Consider the following 24,057-nt stretch of genomic DNA (forward strand, 5'->3'; position numbering starts at 1 on the left):
GCTTCAAAATATGGATGAGATCATTAGTTTAATGATTTAAACCTCCCAACAAAAAGAAATTAACGTAACAGATTGAGTTAATTCATCTTATTACTACTCACTAGGCCTCTTCAGGGAGGGAAAACATTCTGTAATTAATGAAACAATATTGGTGCACTGAAAGCTAACACAAAAACAAGTAATTCCCTCATTCTTTTGAAGGCCTTTCTCCAAAGGCCTGGGAGCCACTGAGACTAACTGGTGGAAGAACTTTCCAACAGGAACTGCCAGGGTGATATTAAGAGAGTTACTAAAATGATAAGAGCTGGGTCATACTTCAGAGTAAACATAACGGGCTTCTTCCATTAAGAGTAAATATTAACAAAAATGTTAATAATGCAGGTTTGAGATATATTACAAATTTTTTTTTTCAAAGCACATCAACATCAATCACTTTACTTTATATCAAGAACTCTGTTAAGATGAGTAGGGAAATTTTGATTCGTTTTGTAAATGAGGAAACAGGTAAACAAGGGTTAAGTGGTTTTCCTAAGATCACTCATCAAGTTGATGGCAAAGTAAAGACTGGATTCCATGTCTCCTGACTCTTATCTTCCCTTGTATCCTTCTTTTACCCATAAAGTGGTTAAGATGACACTACTCCCTTCAGTAATAAGATTAAGGCAATCAAGAAGCTTTCTAACCATGTTCTATGCTATCACTTTTGAGCAAAAAATGACTTTCATTCATGCTTCCCTAAATTTGACCCTCCATGAGTTGCTGTACTTGGAATGTCCATGTCCAAATCCTAGACCCACTGCCCTCATGGAAGGAAATTCATTGAACATTTTTGGAACTGGTCCTCAAAGGAGAAATAGATGTATACATCTTTCCATTTAAAAATTTACTTAAATGTTCTATTTTTAGCTCAGAATTGATAGTGGATGCATTTTCACCCTAACAGCTGGCATGTCTAAGCGTTCTTATTGCCAAGGGAAAAGAAAATTTTATTAAAAATTGTTTCCATGTGTAGACAGTGAAGCATAAGTGAACGCAACAAATGAGGATTAAAATTCACTGCAGATTAAAAGATCTTGTACCAATTATCTTCTTGTGCAAAGATAAGGCATCTGGAATAAGGAACAGAGGTGGGTAACAAGGAAGCCTCAGGGCCCAGTGGTTTGATAGAACATATGGGGATTTTTTCCCGGTAATGGTAGTCACGGTTGATTTTGTTGTCAGAGTAGCAACTATAAGCACAAGGATGAAAAACAGCATATTATAGTACTGTGAGTTCACAGCATACATTCATGGTGATTATCTTATTTAAATCTTATTTAATCCTCACAATATCTCTACGGGGCAAGTATAATTTTTTTGTCCTCCTGTTAGAGATTAGGAAACTGAGGATCAAAGATAAATCTGCCTTAAAGAAAGAAACTTGGCAAAAAATCATTTGGGCCTTGGGCACCGATGCCTGCCTCACCCTCATGCCTAGTTTTTCTGTCTTCCTTAAAACACAGGCCTTTGGATCCTGGCTTCTAACTTGGTGTCTGTGCCACCTAAGACAGGTTAGGACTCTGTGACTCAGGCGTTCAGACTCTGTTATCAACATGAGCCACGCAGGGCTCTGGTTCTGCCTGTCCACCCCGGGGTGTCTGCTGCCTTCCCTGGTGGCAGTGGAGATGGGATTGATGGGTTACACTGGGACATCAGAGTCAAGAGATTTCTAACTCGGCTCCAGGCAGGTACCTAGCAGTGGGCACCATTGGATGGAAGAATGACCAGCACGTTCCACACCCTAGCATATCTTATATCCAGTTTTGCACAATTAGGGAAGGACGTTAATATTGAAATTTATGTTTGTGCTTTCCTTTCCTCCTTTTTTTATTGGTGTGTGCAGGAATTCTGTAGGATGGTAACCATAGTAACAGAAGAAGAAGAGAAATGAGATTTCACCTCAAAAATTGCATATTATAGGCTGTTTACTAAAAGTGGCACATCTGCTCACCCTCACAGATGAAGACAAAGCCTTCTTCTTTTTTTTTCCAGAAACTCATTTTATTTATTTATTTTTTTAACATTTTTATTGGAGTATAACTGCTTTACAATGGTGTGTTACTTTCTGCTTTACAACAAAGTGAATCAATCATACATATACATATATCCCCATATCTCGTCCCTCTTGCGTCTGCCTTCCTCCCACCCTCCCTATCCCACCCCTCTAGGTGGTCACAAAGTACCCAGCTGATCTCCCTGTGCTATGCAGCTGCTTCCCACTAGCTATCTATTTAAAATTTGGTAGTACATATATGTGCGTATATACACTACCACTCTCTCACGTTGTCCCAGCTTACATTTCCCCCTCCCTGTGTCCTCAAGTCCATTCTCTAGTAGGTCTACATCTTTATTCGCATCTTGCCCCTAGGTCCTTTATGACCATTTTCTGTTTTTTTTTTTTAAGATTCCATATATATGTGTTAGCATACGGTATTTGTTTTTCTCTTTCTGACTTACTTCACTCTGTATGACAGACTCTAGGTCCATCCACCTCACTACAAATAACTCAATTTCATTTCTTTTTATGGCTGAGTAATATTCCATTGTATATATGTGCCACATCTTCTTTATCCATTCATCTGTCGATGGACGCTTAGGTTGCTTCCATGTCCTGGCTATTGTAAATAGAGGTGCAATGAACAATGTGGTACATGACTTTTTTTGAATTATGGTTTTCTCAAGGTATATGCCCAGTAGTGGGATTGCTGGGTCATATGGTAGTTCTATTTTTAGTTTTTTAAGGAACCTCCATACTGTTCTCCATAGTGGCTGTATCAGTTTACATTCCACCACAGTGTATGAGGGTACCCTTTTCTCCACACGCTCTCCAGCATTTATTGTTTGTAGATTTTTTGATGATGGCCATTCTGACTGGTGTGAGATGATATCTCATTGTAGTTTTGATTTGCATTTCTCTAATGATTAATGATATTGAGCATTCTTTCATGTGTTTGTTGTCAATACGTATAACTTCTTTGGAGAAATGTCTATTTAGGTCTTCTGCCCATTTTTGGATTGGGTTTTTTGTTTTTTTGATATTGAGCTGCATGAGCTGCTTGTATATTCTGGAGATTAATCTTTTGTCAGTTGCTTTGTTTGCAAATATTTATCTCTTCATCTATCTGTATCATCTTTAATTTCTTTCATCAGTGTCTTATAATTTTCTGCACACAGGTCTTTTGTCTCCTTAGGTAAGTTTATTCCTAGGTATTTTATTCTTTTTGTTTCAGTGGTAAATGGGAGTGTTTTCTTAATTTCACTTTCAGATTTTTCATCATTAGTGTATAGGAATGCAAAAGATTTCTGTGCATTAATTTTGTATCCTGCTACTTTACCAAATTCACTGATTAGCGCTAGTAGTTTTCTGGTAGCATTTTTAGGATTCTTTATGTATAGTATCATGTCATCTGCAAACAGTGACAGCTTTACTTCTTCTTTTCCAATCTCGATTCCTTTTATTTCTTTTTCTTCTCTGATTGCTGTGGCTAAAACTTCCAGAACTATGTTGAATAATAGTGGTGAGAGTGGGCAACCTTAAGACAAAGCCTTCTAATGTATGTTCCACTTGGCTTTTTTTTTGTTCTACCATATATATATATACATATATACACAATACATATATGTGTGTACTTTTTATTAAAAATCTTCAAAAGGAAATTTTACTTTTGGGGTTGAAACCTAAGAACCTTCTTTATGAAATGAATTAGCAAGGCTTTGTTCTGACACACAAGTAAACCTTGTAATTGCATAAAACATGCTGTGGGAAGAATGCTTTTGTTTTTCGCTTTGTCAATCACACTTGATGACCATAATAATGGTAATCAGATCATCTTCTCTTCCATTCTCACACCCTCAGCAGCTCAGCTACCCAGCAAATCACCTATAACAACCACAGTCTCTAATCACATAATAGTCCATGGGATGATTTCTCCTGGTTCTAGGGAGACAGGAAGATGCTTAGGGCAGGAATGATAGAGTGAGCAAAAGGACCTTGTTCTTCACTTAGGCCTTTAATTTTATGTCATAAAGAGGCAGAAATGATATCTGAAAAGCAGTTTGGGAACGTTCATAAGAACTGGAGTGTTTATAAGAACTGAGACTAAAGTTTTTCTAGGTTTCCCCTCCCTCCCTTTCCAGGAATGCTTTGTACTCACACCCTAGATGGACTGCTCTATGCTGGGCCCAGAGGGTGAGCACTACTCCTGCCTGATGAGTGAGATGAGATACATATTCAAGGGCATGTATGCAATCACATTTAAGCTGAAGTAAAACAGGTTAATGGCTAAACACAGACTTTAGAACCAGCAAGGTTCCAAATATTGTTTAAAATCCTGGTTCCTCTATTTATGAGCTTTGTGATTTCAGATAATTAGTTTATCATCTCAAAGTGAAGTAATAAGTGAGGATTACATGAGATAATGTACACAGTGTCTGGCACATCCTGAGAACAAAATGAAGTGAGACACTGCTCAAATAAATGTGCCATGAAAATCCAAAAAGGTAGTGACTAGCTGGCTGATAGGGGTAGAAGAGGAAGGGAGTGAGCCTTCTGTGAAGAGGAGGTATGTAAACCAGAGAAACACCCTAGGAGAGACAGAAGTATAAAGAAAGCAGGGTGACAGATTGGGAAACCAACCATAATCTTAGCTTCTGCTTCTTGCTATGGATTTTGAAAGACATAAGGATTAAGCAAGCATGATCTTTTTGAGGGTCATGGAGCAATTTGCATATACCACACAGAGCATTAAAGGAGCTGAGGGGCATTTTTCTGGCATGGAAGAAGCAAGGAAGATTTTATTATGGGGGGGTGGTGGATATGGACATGGAACATTATAAACAAAGAGGGATGGGAACACAAGGGTATGAGCGGGGAGTATGTGGCAGGCACGGTTTTGAGGCATGGAGAGTATAAGCAAGGAACAGAGGGCAATAATGCATATCTGTTGTATGAGTGAATGAATGCATAGGAAATATAGGTTGGGATCAGATGGTTCAGGGTATGGAATGTTGAACTAAAAGATTTAGATTTGATGCTAAAGGAGGCACTTCGTGAAAGCATTTTGTAAAATAACGTATGTTAGTTACTGCTTCTATTGTCAATATCATTTCGTGGTGATGAGATGCTGTTAAATTTTTTAAGCAAAATAACATAAGCCTCACTATGTGCTATAACAGTGCTACCTAATAGAAATATACTTAAAGCCACATATGTAATTTATAATTTTCTTATTTGCAAACAATGCAACTGACAAGGGATTAATCACCAAAATATACAAACAGCTCATACAGCTCAATATCAAAAAAACAAACATCCCAATCAAAAAATGGGCAGAAGATCTAAAAAGTCATTTCTCCAAAGAAGACATACAGATAGCCAAAAGGCACATGAAAAGATATTCAACATCGCTAATTATTAGAGAAATGCAAATCAAAACTGCAATGAGGTATCCCTTTACACTGGTCAGAATGGCCAACATCAAAATGTTTACAAACAATAAATGCTAGAGAAGGTGTGAAGAAAAGGGAACCCTCCTACACTTCTGGTGGGAATGTAAATTGGTACAGCCACTATGGAGAACAGTATGGAGGTTCCTTAAAAAACTAAAAATAGAGCTACCATAGGATCCCGCAATCCCACTCCTGGGCATATATCCAGAGAAAACCGTAATTGGAAAAGATACATACACCCCAAGGTTCACAGCAGCACTATTTACAATAGCCAAGACATGGAAGCAACCTAAGTATCCATCGATATGAATCAATAAAGAAGATGTGGTATATATATATACAAGGAATACTACTCAGCCATAAAAAAGAATGAAATAATGCCATTTGCAGCAACCTGGATGGACCTAGAGATTATCATACTAATTGAAATAAGCCAGACAGATATGATATAGTTTATGTGTGGAATCTAAAAATAAAGATACAAATGAACTTATTTACAAAACAGAAAAAGATCACAGACATAGGAAACAAATTTATGGTTACCAAAGGGGAGGGGGAGAGGAATAAAATTAGGAGATTGGGATTAAAATATACACACTACTATATATAAAACAGATAGTCAACCAGGACCTACTGTATAGTGTAAGGAACTATACTCAATATCTTGTAATAACCTATAATGGAAGAGGATGTAAAAAAAGAACATATATTTATAAATATATGTATAACTGAATCACTTTACTGTACCTGAAACTAACACAACATTGTAAATCAACTATATTTCAATAAAAATTAAAATAAATAAATTTCTATTTACCACAAAAAACATGAAACTAATTTTAATATATATCATAATATAATTTCAACATGTAATTCATGTAAAATATTATTAAGGTATTTTACATTATTCTTTTAGTATTAAGTACTCGGTATCAGGTATGCATTTTACACTTACTGCATATCTCAATTGGGACTAGCCACATTTCTAGTGCTCAAGAGCCACTTGTGACTCGTAGCTCCCCATTGTAGAGCATGGGTCTCTACGACGGTGGAGAAAAGTAAGAGACCAGGAGAGGGGATCAGTCTGGAGGTGACTGTAATAGCTCAGGAGAGAAGTAATGGAGGGGGCTGAATTTGGATAGTGGTGGTAAGAACAAAGAAAAAAGACAGTTGCAAGAATTATTGCAGAATTAAAACCAACAGCCTCTGAAAACTAACTTGACAATGGAGTTAAGGAAAAGGGAGGAGTCAGCGCTGATCCTCGTGACTCCAGGACTGGAGAGACGAGTGGGAGCATCAGCAGGTGTAAGAACACAGCAGGAGGAGCCGACTTGGTCTGATGCATTGGTTGGAGGGTTCACTTTTGCAGGTGTCTGGGGGACATCTAGGTGAAAAAGGCCTGCGGGCTCTTCAGAGGCAAGAGTTCTAGAGAGAGAGGATGGGTACTGAAAGCTAAACCAGGAGGTCATCACACAGAGGAGACACTAAAACTCTGCTATGGGGTGACATTTCAGAGGTGGAGAGCGTTAGGCGGAGGAGAAGGGAGCCAAAGATTTTTAAAAATCACACCTACACTTGGAGGTGGGCGTGGGGGAGGAAGAGGAGACGGGGAAGGAGCAATCAAAGAAGTCCAAGGCGACCTGAGAAAGCCCTTTGTCCAAGGTGGAGTACATTCCCAGAAAGTGGGAGTCAGATTCTACAGAGAGAATGCGGAAGATGAGCACAAGACTTGGGAAGGTTTCACTGGAAACCTTCAAGGTCCCAGGGCATGGGGGAACAGTAGCCACTTACAAAGGGTTAAAGGGCATATGAAAAATGAAGTGGAACGGGGCACATATATTACTCTTTTAATAAAATGGAAGAATAAATAAATAAGGAATAAAGGAGAATTGCTTGAAGGAGAAAGTGAAGGTTTGATGCTTTGTCTTTTAGGATTAGTGAGATGAGTCCCTCTTTACAGACTCAGGAGAAGGGTCTGGTGGAAAAGGAGGAATGATGGATTGATGAAGGTCCTCAAAGAGGCAGGAGGGAATGGGAGCAAAGATGCAAGTGGAGGGAATAGGTGAACATCTACATCGTCCTCTAAGACAGAAAGGAAGGGGGACAGGGTGTTAATATACAGACATTTTAAATAGGAAAGGAAGAAATTTGAGGGCTCTCACAAGTCACAGATCCTTTAAATTAGTGGACATAGTAGTTATAAATGAATTTGAAACCAGAATACATTTTCATAGAATTTACGTAAGAACCAGAACCATATGTCTTTTTTTTTTTTATACAGCAGGTTCTTATTAGTTATCTATTTTATACACATCAGTGTGTACATATCAATCCCACTCTCCCAATTCATCCCACCACCGCCCCACCCACCACTTTCCCCCGTTGGTGTCCATACGTTTGTTCTCTGCATCTGTGCAGAACCATGTGGCTTGAATGTGTATTATTACACAATACTCATTAAGCTCTTCTGTTGTAACCGTACAAGTTTCCAAATGGAAAGCACAGCCAACAAAACAGTTAGCATGTGCCAGGCAAAGCCTGAAGACAGAGCTATTGCCCAATACTCCCTGCAAGGTACCATTTCTTCAGTAAATTCAGTATGGTCTATGGTCTGATCCTAGGTTCAGGCATGCTCTGAATGGATCCATTCCAGAGCTAATCAGTTGGAAACTGAAACATTCTCCCTAAAACGAGTCAGTAAACAATTTGGGGCAAGTCAGTATCCTCTTTGCCCAGGAAAGTCCAGTGATTCAAGAACGTTACTATCCTGTTTCTATTACGGGAATTTTGATGTTGTTTCCTGTTAACTACTTGTAAATAAGAAAAGAGGAACAATCACTTAATGAGGCACAAATGCAAAACCAACATTTTAAAATAAAATCCAATTCATAACAGCATTGTTATTCAAATGATCCTATAGTTCTCATCTGCTAGTTGAGAATTTATGCTAGAACGGAAAAAATTTTTAAATAATTTTTAAAATAAATTAACTCCTAGTGAATAAGCACATACTAAAGGAAAGAAACATTCAAAGCCAATTATCTTTTACCACACAAACTTCCCCAACACTGGTACACACACACACACACACACACACACATTTTCTTAGAATATAAACGTAATTTTTGTATGACTTTTGAATGAGAATATTTATGTTTACATGTGATGGAATGAAATTGGTAAACATAAAACATTTCTAGTTGGAAAATTTCTGTTTTGGGTGCTGTGTTGGTCATTTTAATTTGGATGAGAAAACTTATTATTTTGGAAATAGTATTAGAAAGTTTAATTTGGATTAAATACAGACTACAGTGGAAATAACTTAAATATAAAAGGATTATAATTCTGTACTTTTATTTTATGCCTCTATGCCCCCACCCCTACACTGAAGGGGGATGGTGGGAGAGCCCTGAGCGGCAGGCTCTCCCACACTGTGATGTGATACTCCCCGGCAGGTATCTGGTAGAGCTCTGATATCTCCCTGCCCACCCTGAGGAATGTGTGGGCTGCTGTTTTTATGTCTAGCCCCTCCACCCCCTCAGTGTACAATGAGTTTTTGTACATGGAAAAGTTCTTGTTATTTTGCCAAGCGTGATAGGGTCATCTCTTTACCTGCAATGCTAAATGAAAATACCTAGAAAGGAATACGAATGTGGAACTTCAGCTGGAATAGACCATGATCGACAATGGGAGTCATACACACATGCACACATTAAAGATCCCCTAAAGCTTAGCTGCAAGTGATCATTTTCCATTCCATTTCCCCCAACTGTATATTCTGTGGGGAAGTAGAGTATTGCCAGGATTTCTAGTTAACTGCTGAGGCAAAAGGTAAATCTATGGAGACAGTGTAGAAGTGAAACACCAGGACTGCACATCTGAGTCTACTTCCACAGCTAGATGAGCTTTCTTTATAGAGAAGGATATAAGAACTTAAAGAGCCCCAAATCGTTGAAGGAGAGGAAAGGGGAAAGGAATTAAAAATTCTAATCTCCAAGCCTATTATGATTAATAAGACTTGAAAATCTCAAGGATACTGTTTAGAAACACATCAATGAAGTTGCCACATAAGCTAACTCTGCTCATTTACTTGAATCAATATCTTATGTAAAATGACTACATGTCCAAAATAACAAATTTATGATTTTTTTACTAAGTTACTTGGAAGAACTACAAATACTTCAAAATGTGTCAAGGGTATCTCGCCCACATGTTTACTTTTACATCTACTTTACAGTATACACATTTTTAGGGGAGAAAAATGGTAAAATTTTCTGTGCAATTTTAAAAGTCTGTGGATCAACAATTTAAAAACCTTGTTCTCTGGTTAAGAAAATTGAACAATTGAACATAAAAGTTATAAAATGATAAATTAGAGTGGCAGTCATCGTGATCCATACCTTTCCTGTTTAATCTCAGCACCCCCAAACAGTTTATCGACAATTAGTTAAGCATCACCACTTGCTGAAAATGTTTTCCATCCTACTTTAGGACAAGAAGGGCATCTATGGGAACAGAATCAATCTTGCAAAACAAATCAGGAGTAAGAGTGAGAAGAAATGACTGGTTCCTGTCCTTTGATCAGTGAATGGAGAGGTCCTCAAACATTTGTTTTGATCACAGTGAGCACATTTTCACAGAATTTACTGACTTCCATCTCTTTTGGAGTCAATACCTCAGTTCTACGAACACTCCAATCTCTTTGCAAACCAAGGTTGAGAGTATCCATGTGGTTCCACATGTGTCCATTTCATCAGGACATAAAGTGCATCCAACATACTTCCTGTACTCTGGTGTACATTTCCCTATGGGCAGATAATAAACACTGTCCAACAAACTAAAACCTGATGGAGACTTGGCTCTTAGAAGAATGATGCGAGCGTATCTACCAGAACTTCTCTATTCCTCAGCCTGGACCACAGCCAGCCCATGAACTGCCATTCAAGAGGAGGCACACCTGGGGTGGGAAGGATGGCAGATGGCACACTGGGCAACCTGCCAGCTGCCTTTTGGGTCCTAAATCTGTTCAGTGTTCCTGAGGTGCAAGCAATTGCTGTTTTAGGGTTTGAAGAGGTGGCAAGGAGAAGGAACAAGAAAAGCAAAGCTGGGGCTTCCCTGGTGGCACAGTGGTTCACCATTTAAGTGGTTAAGTGCAGGGGACACAGGTTCGAGCCTTGGTGTGGGAAGATCCCACATACCGCGGAGCAACTAAGCCCGTGTGCCACAACTACTGAGCCTGCTCTCTAGAGCCCACAAGCCACAACTACTGAGCCCGTGTGCCACAACTACTGAAGCCTGCATGCCTAGAGCCCGTGCTCCGCAACAAGAGAAGCCACTGCAATGAGAAACCCGTGCACCACAACGAAGAGTAGACCCCGCTCAATACAACTAGAGGCAGCCCACGCACAGCAACGAAGACCAAACGCAGACAAAAATAAACAAATTAAATTAAAAAAAAAAAAAAGAAAGAAAAGCAAAGCTCAGAAAGGCAGTATCTTCTTTTAGACTCTTTCGTGACAAATGACTGACTCACTCTGTCTATTACGCACATTGCAGCAAGGAGAGAGTCACAGGACTGCAAACACCTAAGAGCCTAAAAGCACAGACCCAACTTAAAGAAGAGCTTTGCTAACTACACCACTGCCGGGACACCTATTCAGGGTGAGAGGCTTGAAAGAGGCTCCATCTGTGCAAATACACAATTGGCAGCAACCCTCCGGAGCCCCTTCATCGGGAAAGTCTGGCTCCACAAGAGGGTTTTGGGACCACCAGTGTGGCTTAGGTTGGGTCCCTAGAAGCAGAGCATGAGCCAGGTAATTTGCAAGTGATTTATGAGGAGTGTTCTCAAGAGACAAACTTGTAAGGAAGTGAGGAAGGAGGGAGATGACGGGAGAGATAAAATAAGGAGGTCGGTCAACTGAAATGTAACTTCAGCATGGTCACCTGGGGAGCTCTAGAGTGAGAAGAGCAGGTACTACGGGGTTCTTTCCCCTTAAAGAAAAGAAGCTGGGCTTTTGTACCCCTGTTTCAATCAGTCATCAGTTACAGCCCCCCCGCCCCGAGGGGAGGGAAGTGTGTAACCGTTCAGGCAGGGCAATTACCCTTCAATAAGGGCAATTCTCCAGTGAAGGGTACAAGTGTGAGTCCATAGCAGCTCACACTTATGAAGTGAGAGGGGCAGGTGGGAGCAGCGTTACAGATGTGGACACGGCACCAACAGCTGCTACTACACAGTGGCACAGCCTAGACTGCAAGGTCAACCACTTAGTCCTTGAAAGTGGTTCTGTCAACAGTGGAGGGAAATCTCCCAGCAGCACAAATGTGTGGTTTCACCAGTCACTTTGCATAGCTCTCAAAAACTATTTTAGGAATTCCCTGGCGGTCCAGTGGTTAAGACTCCACACTGCCAATGCAGGGGTTGTGGGTTTGATCCCTGGTTGGGGAACTAAGGTCCCACATGCTGCACAGCACTGCCAAAAAGATTTTTAAAAAACCCAAAAACTATTTTAGCCAACAACAATGTCCTACTGTATAGCACAGGGAACTATATTCAATATTCTGTGATAAACCAAAATGGAAAAGAATATGAAAAAGAATATATATGTATAACCGAATCACTTTGTTGTACAGCAGAAATTAACACATTGTAAATCAACTATACTTCAAAAAAATTTTTTTAAAAAGAAAAAAAAATCTCTTTTAACCAGATTATGGTTCCCTCTTCTGGTTCTGGGGTAATGTTGTCCAGTTACGACCCCATCCTCAGTCCATGCCCACAGAACATTCCTGTTTCCCCCAGGGGGCACTTTATTGTGCATTGGAGTTAAGACTAATACCTGAGAGCTAACTGTGCGGCAACATACCAAGGAGTGCCTGAAACTTGGGAAGGGTCCTTTCTTAGTAGCCGTTAAGTATCTACCTGAGTTTCATTAAGAGAGAGATTTAAGATACAGGGACAGAATGCATGGAGCACACCTGTAAACAGCACTCAGAGGACAAATTCTTGCTCCATGGGACCCTTACACTAGGGACATGGGTGTTACAAGAACATGTAAAAGGGTAAACCAGTGGCCAGCGAGGGATCAAGATGAGCTGAGGTGCCTTGGTTGTTCCCAACACCCCACCCCTGCCATTTTCCCTCTGGAGGACTCCAAGCCTCGTTAAGACTCTCTGTGTCCAGGTGAGTGGAGCAGTGGAGAGAAGAGAAAGGACTGAAGAAGCAAATACCAAAACTGCCTCAAGGTCCATGACCTTTGCTCTTACTCATTCAGAAGCTGTGACTTCTAGGAATCCCTGGTGACTGAAGCACCAGAAACCAACAGATCGCACATCTCCCCTCGCCAGGTAATTTTATGGAAGTTAAAATAATTCCTCAACCAATCAGAAGTTTCATTAAGATAATGGACCATCATAAAAGGGTTCCTATAAAACTATCAATCTAATAAAAGCCCATTTTGATTCATGAGGATTTTTATAACTTTTAACTTTAAAAATATTATATCGTCATTGTTAAAAATGGATAAAAACAGAAAGGTAAGAATTTATATACAAAGCACTCACAGTTAACATTGTGATCTCTCCTCCACGCAAAATATAGAGAGGGCTTTGGAGAGTTCAGTAATTATTCCCCATGGCATTGGGCTCAACATGGACCAGTTTTTCACAAGCTGTTCATAAGTCTAGGGCTTTTCATAAGCTGTTCATAAGTCTGGAAAGCTTTTCCTTCCCCCTCCTCATCTGGTGAGTTCCTGGTCACCCTTCAAATCTCAGTTAAGTGTCACTTCCTCAGTGAAGTCCTCTTTCACGTGTTAGGTTCTTTTGTTAAATGCTCTTGTAGGGCAGCATTCCTTTCTTTAAAATGCATCACTGTGTTCATAATCATCCACTCTTTGGTGTGATTATTGGATTAATGTTTATCTTCTCTTCAAGGCAGGCTGCATGAGAGCAGGGACCATACCAGCTCTGCTCACCAGCTTATGCCGATCGATACCACCATGCTTGGTACAATGCCAACACTTGATAACTATTTACTGAATGAGTGAAGAAATGCATGAAAGTACCTAAAAGAAATTATGTTTTACAGAGACCAGGATCACAATGAAATGTTCAACAGTAATTTATCAAATGGCCCCTCTCCTGCTTTACAGTTAATTTTGCTCCAAATGTGTGCGCCGATGGAGTGTATTTATTTCTAAGTTATCTAACATGAAGACTTGAGTGAAAATAATTCCCTTAAAACTTCTTTTCCTTTTTTTTTTTCATGTGGCACTAAAATGAAGGAGACTAAAGAGTCATTTCAAGGTTCCAGCGAAAGTCATTTATATACACCCATTTCCTCCGACATTCAGATCTTATAATACGCAAGAGGTGACAAAAGTCAGAAACAATATCAACAGTCAACATCATCTGAAACCTAGTTTCCCAATCCTTTCACCAGGAAAGTCCTGTCACATTATTTTGATATTTTACATCTCCTGCGTGGTACCTCCAAGTCAGAAAATCTTCTGACGGGATTTTACGTTTGTTTTATTTTTCTATAATAATAATTGACAAAGAGGCTCCTTTGGGCATGCCCATTTTACATGGAAGAAGGTAGATGTCTGTCAATGAAAAATGCTTGGCAGAACATTGAATAAATGTTTTCAATAATAAACACATTACCACTCCACTTTCTCTAAGCTCAGGAGGCACAGATTCAAGACATGCTATACTTCTAAGCAAGAAGAAAAACTACTTCTAAGAGAGACTAGTGTCAGTGACAATATGTGTTAAGAGTTTTTCTCAAAATTAAGAGGCTAAAAAATTAACAGCAGGGCTTCCCTGGTGGCGCAGTGGTTGAGAGTCCGCCTGCCGATGCAGGGGACATGGGTTTGTGCCCCAGTCTGGGAAGATCCCACATGCCGCAGAGCAGCTGGGCCCATGAGCCATGGCCGCTGAGCCTGCGCATCCGGAGCCTGTGCTCCGCAACGGGAGAGGCCCCAACAGTGATCACGAGGCCTGCGTACAGCAAAAAAAAAAAATTACCAGCAAAAAAAAAAATTGATGAATTTCATGTATTCCACTCAAGAAAGAATAGAAAACAAATCATTCACTATTTTCTAGCCATGGCATCTAGACAAGCATTTCCTAAAGTTGTTTTGAGAAAAACTAGTGTGTACTACTATGTTTTGAAATTTAGCACTGAACAAAATTAAATGGGTTCCTTCATTGCAGGACTTCTGAGAGCCTTTGTGAACTGTTAAGTGACCAAAATGGAATTATAAGCATGTATATTTCACAAACATACTTGAGCACAGAGCCCCTTCTGTTAAGACATGATTTTTAATATACCAAAAAACAAGAGTATTCAAGTGATATGCCAAAAAATTCTGGATTAGTTAAAAGATTAAAACCACCAGGACAGATGTAGGGGATGGTTAACTAAAAATATTTAGTGGTTTCCTTTGATGATAATGGGTCACATCTTTTTGATTCTCCATCTGCACCATTACTCCCAAGCTTCTATTGATTATCACTACTCCCATAACTTTCAGAGAATAAAAGTGGGAAATAATGTTTAGATATTATTAGAAACAATGGTTTTCCATCTGTACCAAAAACGTCATATTGAGAGCAAGCTTATAGCTTACAAGGGGTGTTTTATACATAAGGAAGAATTCTCATGGAAAAATATGGTTAAACTTATCGTATCATGTTTCTTCTCATCTTGACACCCCGCAGTGACTCTCATGGCCTAAAACATGAAGTTTGAGCTTCTTTGCAAGGATTCTGTGCCCTCCATGATTTGGTCCCAGTTTAAATTTCTAGTCTTTTTTTCTCAGTACCCAGAGCTTCAGACATCCCACTGTTCCCCCACACACTGTATGCTATTTTTAGATCCCTGTGCCTTTATCTCTTTTATGATTTTATCTGGGCATGTGCTTCTCCCATGTTCTCCACTAAGAAGAACTCACCCACTCTCTGCAACAGGAAATAAAGCCTCTCCATGACACCTTCCTTATGTCTTTTCAGCATGTATTTTATTCCGCTATTACATCCCCTATTCCCGAGCCACAGGGTCTTTGAGGTCAAGGATATTTTCTTATTCTTTTTATTCACCTTAGTCCTAGCACAGTGCCTTTTCATAATACTCAAAAATTTGTCCAACTGAATTGAACTGAATCCCGAAATAGACATTCTCTGAAGGTCTTTAGAAGCAGATCAAATTCTAATTGTTCAGCGATGACTTATATCTGCACCTTCCAGAAGACAGGGGATGAGCTAAACTGGCTGGAATGATTTTCTTGTACTATGGTGAATGTGGGTAGAAGAAGAGGTCTTAGGATTTATTTTACATGACTCTCTGCTGAGTAGATCACATGTGCCTCCTGGTGTGGTATGTCTTTCTGCTCCCTGACATGGCAGGTTTGAGGGAAGCACGGTGAGCTTGTGAGCAAAAGTACACACTGCTTGTGTGCGTGTCTGTCTGTCTGTCTGTGTGTGTCTAGGTGGGAGAAGGAGGGTGTGTACTCCACACAGCTTTATAAATACTTTACCCCACATAAATATTTTACTTTTTTTCTTGTTTCTTTTAGTGAAGGGTGACTATCAAGGAACATTTTTCAGAGGAGTGCCTTTATATGCCATCTGTCAAAATCAATTTCTAAAATAAATTTACTCTAAGATTTATTTAGTGCTTACTATGTGCCAGGCACTCTTCTAAATGCTTTGCATGGGTATCTAGTCTAATCGCCACAATAACCCCATAAGATAGAGACTGTTTCATTCTAATTTTACAACCAGGAAAATTGAGGCACAGAGTGGTTATGCAGTTTGCCCAAGGTCACACAGTAGAGAAAGGATTTAAAACCAGGATTTTTTTTGGCCACGCCATGTGGCATGCAAGATCTTAGTTCCTTGACCAGGGATCAAACCTGTGCCCCCTGCAACGGAAGTGCAGAGCCCTAACCACTGGACCGCCAGGGAATTCCCAAAACCAGGCTGTTCTGACTCCAGAGCTCAAGTTCCCCACCACATTCATGAAGAGAAAGGCACAAAGTTAGCAGTGAATAAATACCTGTTTTCTTGGCAAATAGTGGAATCAACTGATGAGACAGGAAGATTATAAGAACCAAGCACAATTGTATTAAAGCTTTTATAATGTTAGTTGACTTGCCTGTCATTTGCTATTTATTCTGTACTAGATACAGGTAAAAAAAAAATGTGGGGTGCATGGGTGTTCCACTGAAAAGTCCACCTGGGAATAATCCGCATAAAGAAAATCTTTATTGTCATTAAAACTTTAGAAAGGCCAACCATAAATTGCACAGGAAAGTACTTTAACAGGTTGTAAAACTTATGTTTGAAATAAGTATTTATTCCCTACAGGGTTCTGGTAGTTGTTCTCCAGACCACATGTTGGTTGGATTTATATTTCATAGAATATGTCAGTATAATTCTGAGCCATTTCTCAGAAAACAGTTCTCTATTTCACTGCCTCTAGTTCCACAAAGGAGAAAATCTTAGTTTCATTAAAATTACAGCTATTTGAAATTAGAAATCTCTTTTATTAGGATCATTAATATTTGTTCTCCACCTCCTGAGGGATCTAATGAAGGCGGTTTCTATAATGCCACATCAAATTTTATTTTGATCAGGTTCAAAATCCTCAATCAAGGATTGGACTGTGACATTTTACAATGAAATTGCATTTTGTTATCAAGCCAGTGACATAAAAATAAAAGGACTGTGTTAAATTAAAAGAGACTTAAGGGACTACAACCAACTACAATAATACTGGTTTAAACAAACCAAGTGTACAGAAAAATATTGGGTCCATTAGGGAAATATGAATATGGACTTGATTTAGATGAGATGAAATTTGACCTAAATGAAATGGAAGTCATTGGCTGAAAAAGTAATGGATTACTTAATAGTGGGCATAATAGGATAACATTCTGATTAATTAAAAATGAATATTTGCAAATACTCATAGACATACCTGCATACAAAGGGATCTGGAAACATATGCAGGAGAATGCTACAGTGATGATTTCTGAGTGGCATGAATGTCATATTTTTTATATTTGCTTGCTTATATTTTCTAAAATTCTAAAAAACACATGTAGTGTTTAAAGGTTATTAAAAATAGAATGAAGTAGCTTTTAAGGACAGTACTTCATATCACCCATTTCATGGAGTGTGAGGCTGCATTTCTAAAAATGTAGCTTCTTTCCCCCTCTCATCTTTCCCTTTTGAAAGCATATAAACTTCATGAGCGGCACAGGCTAATCTATATTGTTTTCCTCAATTTTAGTGACTAAAATAGTACACATTCACTAACACCGAGTAATGAAAAGTTTACATTAAGTAAAATATTGAGTCAAAGCGTTAATGATCCAACTTCAGTGTAAGATTTCTCATAGCATCTACACACATTTACTAATATAATTCAAATTCAAGGTATGAATCCAAATGAGAAGCTTTTTTTTTTAAACATCTTTATTGGAGTATAATTGCTTTACAATGGTGTGTTAGTTTCTGCTTTGTAACAAAGTGAATCAGCTATACATATACATATATTGCCATATCTTCTCTCTCTTGTGTCTCCCTCCCACCCTCCCTATCCCACCCCTCTAGGTGGTCACAAAGCACCGAGCTGATCTCCCTGTGCTATGCGGCTGCTTCCCACTATCTATCTATTTTATATTTGGTAGTGTGTATACGTCAGTGCTACTCTCTCACTTCGTCCCAGCTTACCCATCCCCTTCCCCATGTCCTCAAGTGCATTTCTCTACGTCTGCATCTTTATTCCTGTCCTGCCCCTAGGCTCTTCAGAACCATTTTTTTTTTTAGATTCCATATATATCTGTTAGCATACAGCATTTGTTTTTCTCTTTCTGACTTACTTCACTCTGTATGACAGTCTCTAGGTCCATCTACCTCACTACAAATAACTCAATTTCGTTTCTTTTTATGGCTGAGCAATATTCCATTGTATATATGTACCACATCTTCTTTATCCATTCATATGTTGATGGACACTTAGGTCACTTCCATGTCCTGGCTATTGTAAACAGAGCTGCAATGAACATAGTGGTACATGACTCTTTTTGAATTATGGTTTTCTCGGGGTATATGCCCAGTAGTGGGACTGTCTAGCTCTGTATTTCTTTCTCAAGATTTCTTTGGCTATTCGGGGTCTTTTGTGTTTCCATACAAATTGTGAAATTTTTTGTTCTAGTTCTGTGAAAAATGCCATTGGTAGTTTGATAGGGATTGCATTGAATCTGTAGATTGCTTTAGGTAGTATAGTCATTTTCACAGTGTTGATTCTTCCAATCCAAGAACATGGTATATCTCTCCATCTGTATGTATCATCTTTAATTTCTTTCATCAGTGTCTTATAGTTTGCTGAATAGTGGTTTTTTGTCTCCTTAGGTAAGTTTATTCCTAGGTATTTTATTATTTTTATTGCAATGGTAAATGGGACTGTTTCCTTAATTTCTCGTTCATTTATTGTTAGTGTATAGGAATGCACATTAGTGTATAGGAATGCAAGAGATTTCTGTGCATTAATTTTGTATCCTGCTACTTTACCAAATTCATTGATTAGCTCTAGTAGTTTTCTGGTAGCATCTTTAGGATTCTCCATGTATAGTATCATACCATCTGAAAACACTGACAGTTTTACTTCTTCTTTTCCGATTTGGATTCCTTTTATTTTTTCTTCTCTAATTGCTGTAGCTAAAATTTCTAAAACTTTGTTGAATAATAGTGGTGAGAGTGGGCAAACTTGTCTTGTTCCTGATCTTAAAGGAAATGGTTTCAGTTTTTCATCATTTAGAACGATGTTGGCTGTGGGTTTGCCATATACGGCCTTTATTATGTTGAGGTAAATTCCCTCAATGCCTACTTTCTGGAGAGTTTTTATCATACATGGGTGTTGAATTTTGTCAAAAGCTTTTTCTGCCTCTATTGAGATGATCATATGGTTTTTCTCCTTCAGTTTGTTAATATGGTGTATCACATTGTTTGATTTGCCTATACTGAATAATCCTTGCATTCCTAGGATAAACCCCCCTTGATCGTGGTGTATGAACCTTTAATGTGCTGTTGGATCCTGTTTGCTAGTATTTTGTTGAGGATTTTTTGCATCTATGTTCATCAGTGATATTGGCCTGGAATTTTCTTTTTTTGTGACAGCTTTGTCTGGTTTTGGTATCAGGGTGATGGTTGCCTCGTAGAATGAGTTTCGGAGTGTTCCTCCCTCTGCTATATTTTGGAAGAGTTTGAGAAGGATAGGTGTTAGCTCTTCTCTAAATGTTTGACAGAATTTGTCTGTGAAGCCATCTGGTCCTGGGCTTTTGTTTGTTAGAAGATTTTTAATCACAGTTTCAATTTCAGTGCTTGTGATTGGTCTGTTTATATTTTCTATTTCTTCCTGGTTCAGTCTCGGAAGGTTGTGCTTTTCTAAGAATTTGTCCATTTCTTCCAGGTTGTCCGTTTTATTGGCATATAGTTGCTTGTAGTAATCTCTCATGATTCTTTGTATTTCTGCAGTGTCAGTTGTTACTTCTCCTTTTTTACTTCTAATTCTGTTTATTTGAGTCTTCTCCCTTTTTTTCTTGGTGAGTCTGGCTAATGGCTTATCAATTTTCTTTATTTGCTCAAAGACCCAGCTTTTAGTTTTCTTGATCCTTGCTATTGCTTCCTTCATTTCTTTTTTATTAATGTCTGATCTGATCTTTATGATTTCTTTCCTTCTGCTAACTTTGGGGTTCTTTTGTTCTTGTTTCTCTAATTGCTTTAGGTGTAGGTTAGGTTGTTTATTTGAGATTTTTCTTGTTTCTTAAGGTAGGATTGTATTGCTATAAACTTCCCTTGTAGAACTGCTTTTGCTCCAACCCATAGGTTTCGGGTCGTTGTGTTTTCATTGTCATTTGTTTATAGGTATTTTTTGATTTCCTGTTTGATTTCTCCAGTGATCTCTGGGTTATTTAGTAACGTACTGTTTAGCCTCCATGTGTTTGTATTTTTTACAGTTTTTTTTCCGTAATTGATATCTAGTCTCATAGCATTGTGGTTGGAAAAGATACTTGATATGATTTCGGCTTTCTTAAATTTACCAAGGCTTCATTTGTGACCCAAGATATGATCTATCCTGGAGAATGTTCCATGAGCACTTGAGAAGAAAGTGTATTCTGTTGTTTTTGGATAGAAAGTCCTATAAATATCAATTAAGTCCATCTTGTTAAATGTATCATTCAAAGCTTGTGTTTCCTTATTTATTTTCATTTTGGATGATCTGTCCATTGGTGAAAGTGGGGTGTTCAAGTCCCGTACTGTTATTGTGTTACTGTCAATTTCCCTTTTTATGGCTGTTAGCATTTGCCTTATGTATTGGGGTGCCCCTATGTCAGGTACATAAATATTTACAATTGTTATGTCTTCTTGGATTGATCCCTTGATCATTATGCAATGTCCTTTTTTGTCTCTTGTAATAGTCTTTATTTTAAAGTCTACTTTGTCTGATATGAGAATTGCTACTCCGGCTTTCTTTTGACTTCTATTTGCATGGAATGTCTTTTTCCATCCCCTCGCTTTCAGTCTGCATGTGTCCCTAGGTCTGAAGTGGGTCTCTTATAGATGGCATATATATGGGTCTTGTTTTTGTATCCATTCAGCCAGTCTATGTCTTTTGGTTGGAGCATTTAATCCATTTACATTTAAGGTAATTATCGATATGTATATTTCTATTACCATTTTCTTAATTGTTTTGGGTTTGTTATTGTAGGTCTTTTCCTTCTCTTGTGTTTCCTGCCTACAGAAGTTCCTTTAACATTTGTTGTAAAGCTGGTTTGGTGGTGCTGAGTTCTCTTAGCTTTTGCTTGTCTGTAAAGGTTTTAATTTCTCTGTCGCATCTGAATGAGATCCTTGCTGGGTAGAGTAATCTTGGTTGTAGGTTTTTCCCTTTCATCACTTTAAATATGTCCTGCCACTCCCTTCTGGCTTGTAGAGTTTCTGCTGAAAGATCAGTTGTTAACCTTATGGGGATTCCCTTGTATGTTACTTGTTGCTTTTCCCTTACTGCTTTTAATATTTTTTCTTTGTATTTAATTTTTGATAGTTTGATTAATATGTGTCTTGGCATGTCTCTCCTTGGATTTATCCTGTATGGGACTCTCTGTGCTTCCTGGACTTGATTGACTATTTCCTTTCCCATATTAGGGAAGTTATCCACTATAATCTCTTCAAATATTTTCTCAGTCCCTTTCTTATTCTCTTCTTCTTCTTAGACCCCTATAATTCGAATGTTGGTGTGTTTAATGTTGTCCCAGAGGTCTCTGAGACTGTCCTCAATTCTTTTCATTCTTTTTTCTTTATTCTGCTCTGTGGTGGTTACTTCCACTATTTTATCTTCCAGGTCACTTATCTGTTCTTCTGCCTCAGTTATTCTGCTATTGATTCCTTCTAGAGAATTTTAAATTTCATTTATTGTGTTGTTCATCATTGTTTGTTTGCTCTTTAGTTTTTCTACGTCCTTGTTAATCGTTTTTTGTATTTTCTCCACTGTATATCCAAGATTTTGGATCATCTTTACTATCATTACCTGAATTCATTTTCAGGTACACTGTCTATTTCCTCTTCATTCGTTAGGTCTGGTGTGATTTTTACTTGCTCCTTCATCTGCTGCGTGTTTCTCTTTCTTGTCATTTTGCTTAACTTACTGTGTTTGGGGCCTCCTTTTCACAGGGTGCAGGTTCATAGTTCCCGCTGTTTTGGGTGCCTGCCCCCAGTGGCTAAGGTGGTTGGTTCAGTTGGTTGTGTAGGTTTCCTGGTGGAGGGGACTGGTGCTTGTGTTCTGGTTGATGAGGTTGGGTCTTGTCTTTCTGGTGGGCAGGACCATGTCCGGTGGAGCGTTTTGGAGTGCCTGTGACCTTACTATGATTTTAGGCAGCCTCTCTGCTAATGGGTGGGGTTGTGTTCCTGTCGTGTTAGTTGTTTGGCATAGGATGCCCAGCATTGTAGCTTACTGGCTGTTGAGTGGAGCCGGGTCTTAGCGTGGAGATGGAGCTCTCTGGGAGAGCTTTTGCCATTTGGTGTTATGTGGAGCCGCAAGGTCTCTGGTGGACCAATGTCCTGAACTCAGCTCTCCCACATCAGAGGCACAGGCCTGACACCCGGCCGGGGCACCAAGACCCTGTCAGTCACACAGTGTTGTCCTAAAATGAACAGACTGTCAGTTATTTCTCCAGCAAAGATGGGTTTCTTCTGTATCAGAAAAGAATTGCATTTCTGGATCTATAACCATGAGGAGCCATGAGTTAATCCCCCTAAATGAGAAGTATTAAATGTGAAATTGTATTATGTAGCTTTCAGATTTTATTAATAAAAATAAAATGTAGTCAGGAAAAATGAGGCATAGAGCGTTTATATAAGTAACTTGCCTAATGTCACAGAGTAGAGAACTTTCTATCTGAGGTTGATCAAGGTTTTTATAAGCTCTATACAGTAATTGTCAAGACCATAGATTTTGAAGCCATTGTCTTGATTTTGATCCGTGGCATTGCCATATACAAACTAGGGCAGGTTACCTAAACATCTGTTTCCTCATGTGTAACACAAGTGTAATGATATCCACCTTATACTGGTGATGAGGCTTAAATGAAACGACTTACAACAGTGGCTGGTACAATACGGTCAAAATAATGGAGGAGGGAGAGGAAGATAAGACAAAAACAAGGAGGAAGCCACATCACTTTGTTTCAACAGTGACAACAAAACATCACATTCTCATCCTGCAACTCAGTATTGTCATCGTCAATAACTATTACCATTGCCGTCAAAGATACTTATTAAGAACATTGCATGGGATGCTCTGAACTGAATTACAAGGACTCTTCCTGACTTCTAGAGTCTAAGAGACCATTAACACAAACACATAGAAAATAAACCAAAATAACTGGGCATACCCTCTGGAAAGAAATACTTAATTGTCTTATTGTATATAGCATAATGATCATGCGCCAGGAATATAACAAATGAGAAAATCATGGGACTTCCATGTTTATAAAGATAAATTGTCTTTTTACTGGTGAGGGATGTCTTTGCAGAAAAGCTGAGATTTCTTGGACTCACTGGAAACTGAGAAAGCTTCAACAAGACAAAGGGTAGAAATAACCACTCTGTGAACGGGGCTGGGAACTGGTGGGAAGGCAGAGTCCTATATGCAACATGTAGACTGGACAGAAAAGGTCCCACCAGGATTTAGATTATGAAGATGACGGTTGGAATGAAAGGGAAGAGATGCAAAAGCCAGAGGAGTTGCTATGAAGAGAAAGCATGAATGAGGAGACCATAACAAGTGTCTGTATGCTACGTGACCTTGATCAAGTTCCCTACCCTCTTTGTCCCTCAGTCTCCTCATCTGTACAACAGGAAATAATAGGGCCGTTATCAGAGTTCAGCAAATTAGTATTTGTAGAGCTGTTTGTGGTTCCACAGAGGGAGCACTAAGAATGCTGGGTAAGCATAACATGCTGGGACTGTTCCTGGGCCAGGCATGAAGAGGGTCACAAACATGAGCTG

This window comes from Neophocaena asiaeorientalis, unplaced genomic scaffold (genome assembly GCF_003031525.2).
Source record: "Neophocaena asiaeorientalis asiaeorientalis breed wild unplaced genomic scaffold, Neophocaena_asiaeorientalis_V1.1 scaffold472, whole genome shotgun sequence".
Classification (NCBI taxonomy): Eukaryota; Metazoa; Chordata; class Mammalia; order Artiodactyla; family Phocoenidae; genus Neophocaena; species Neophocaena asiaeorientalis.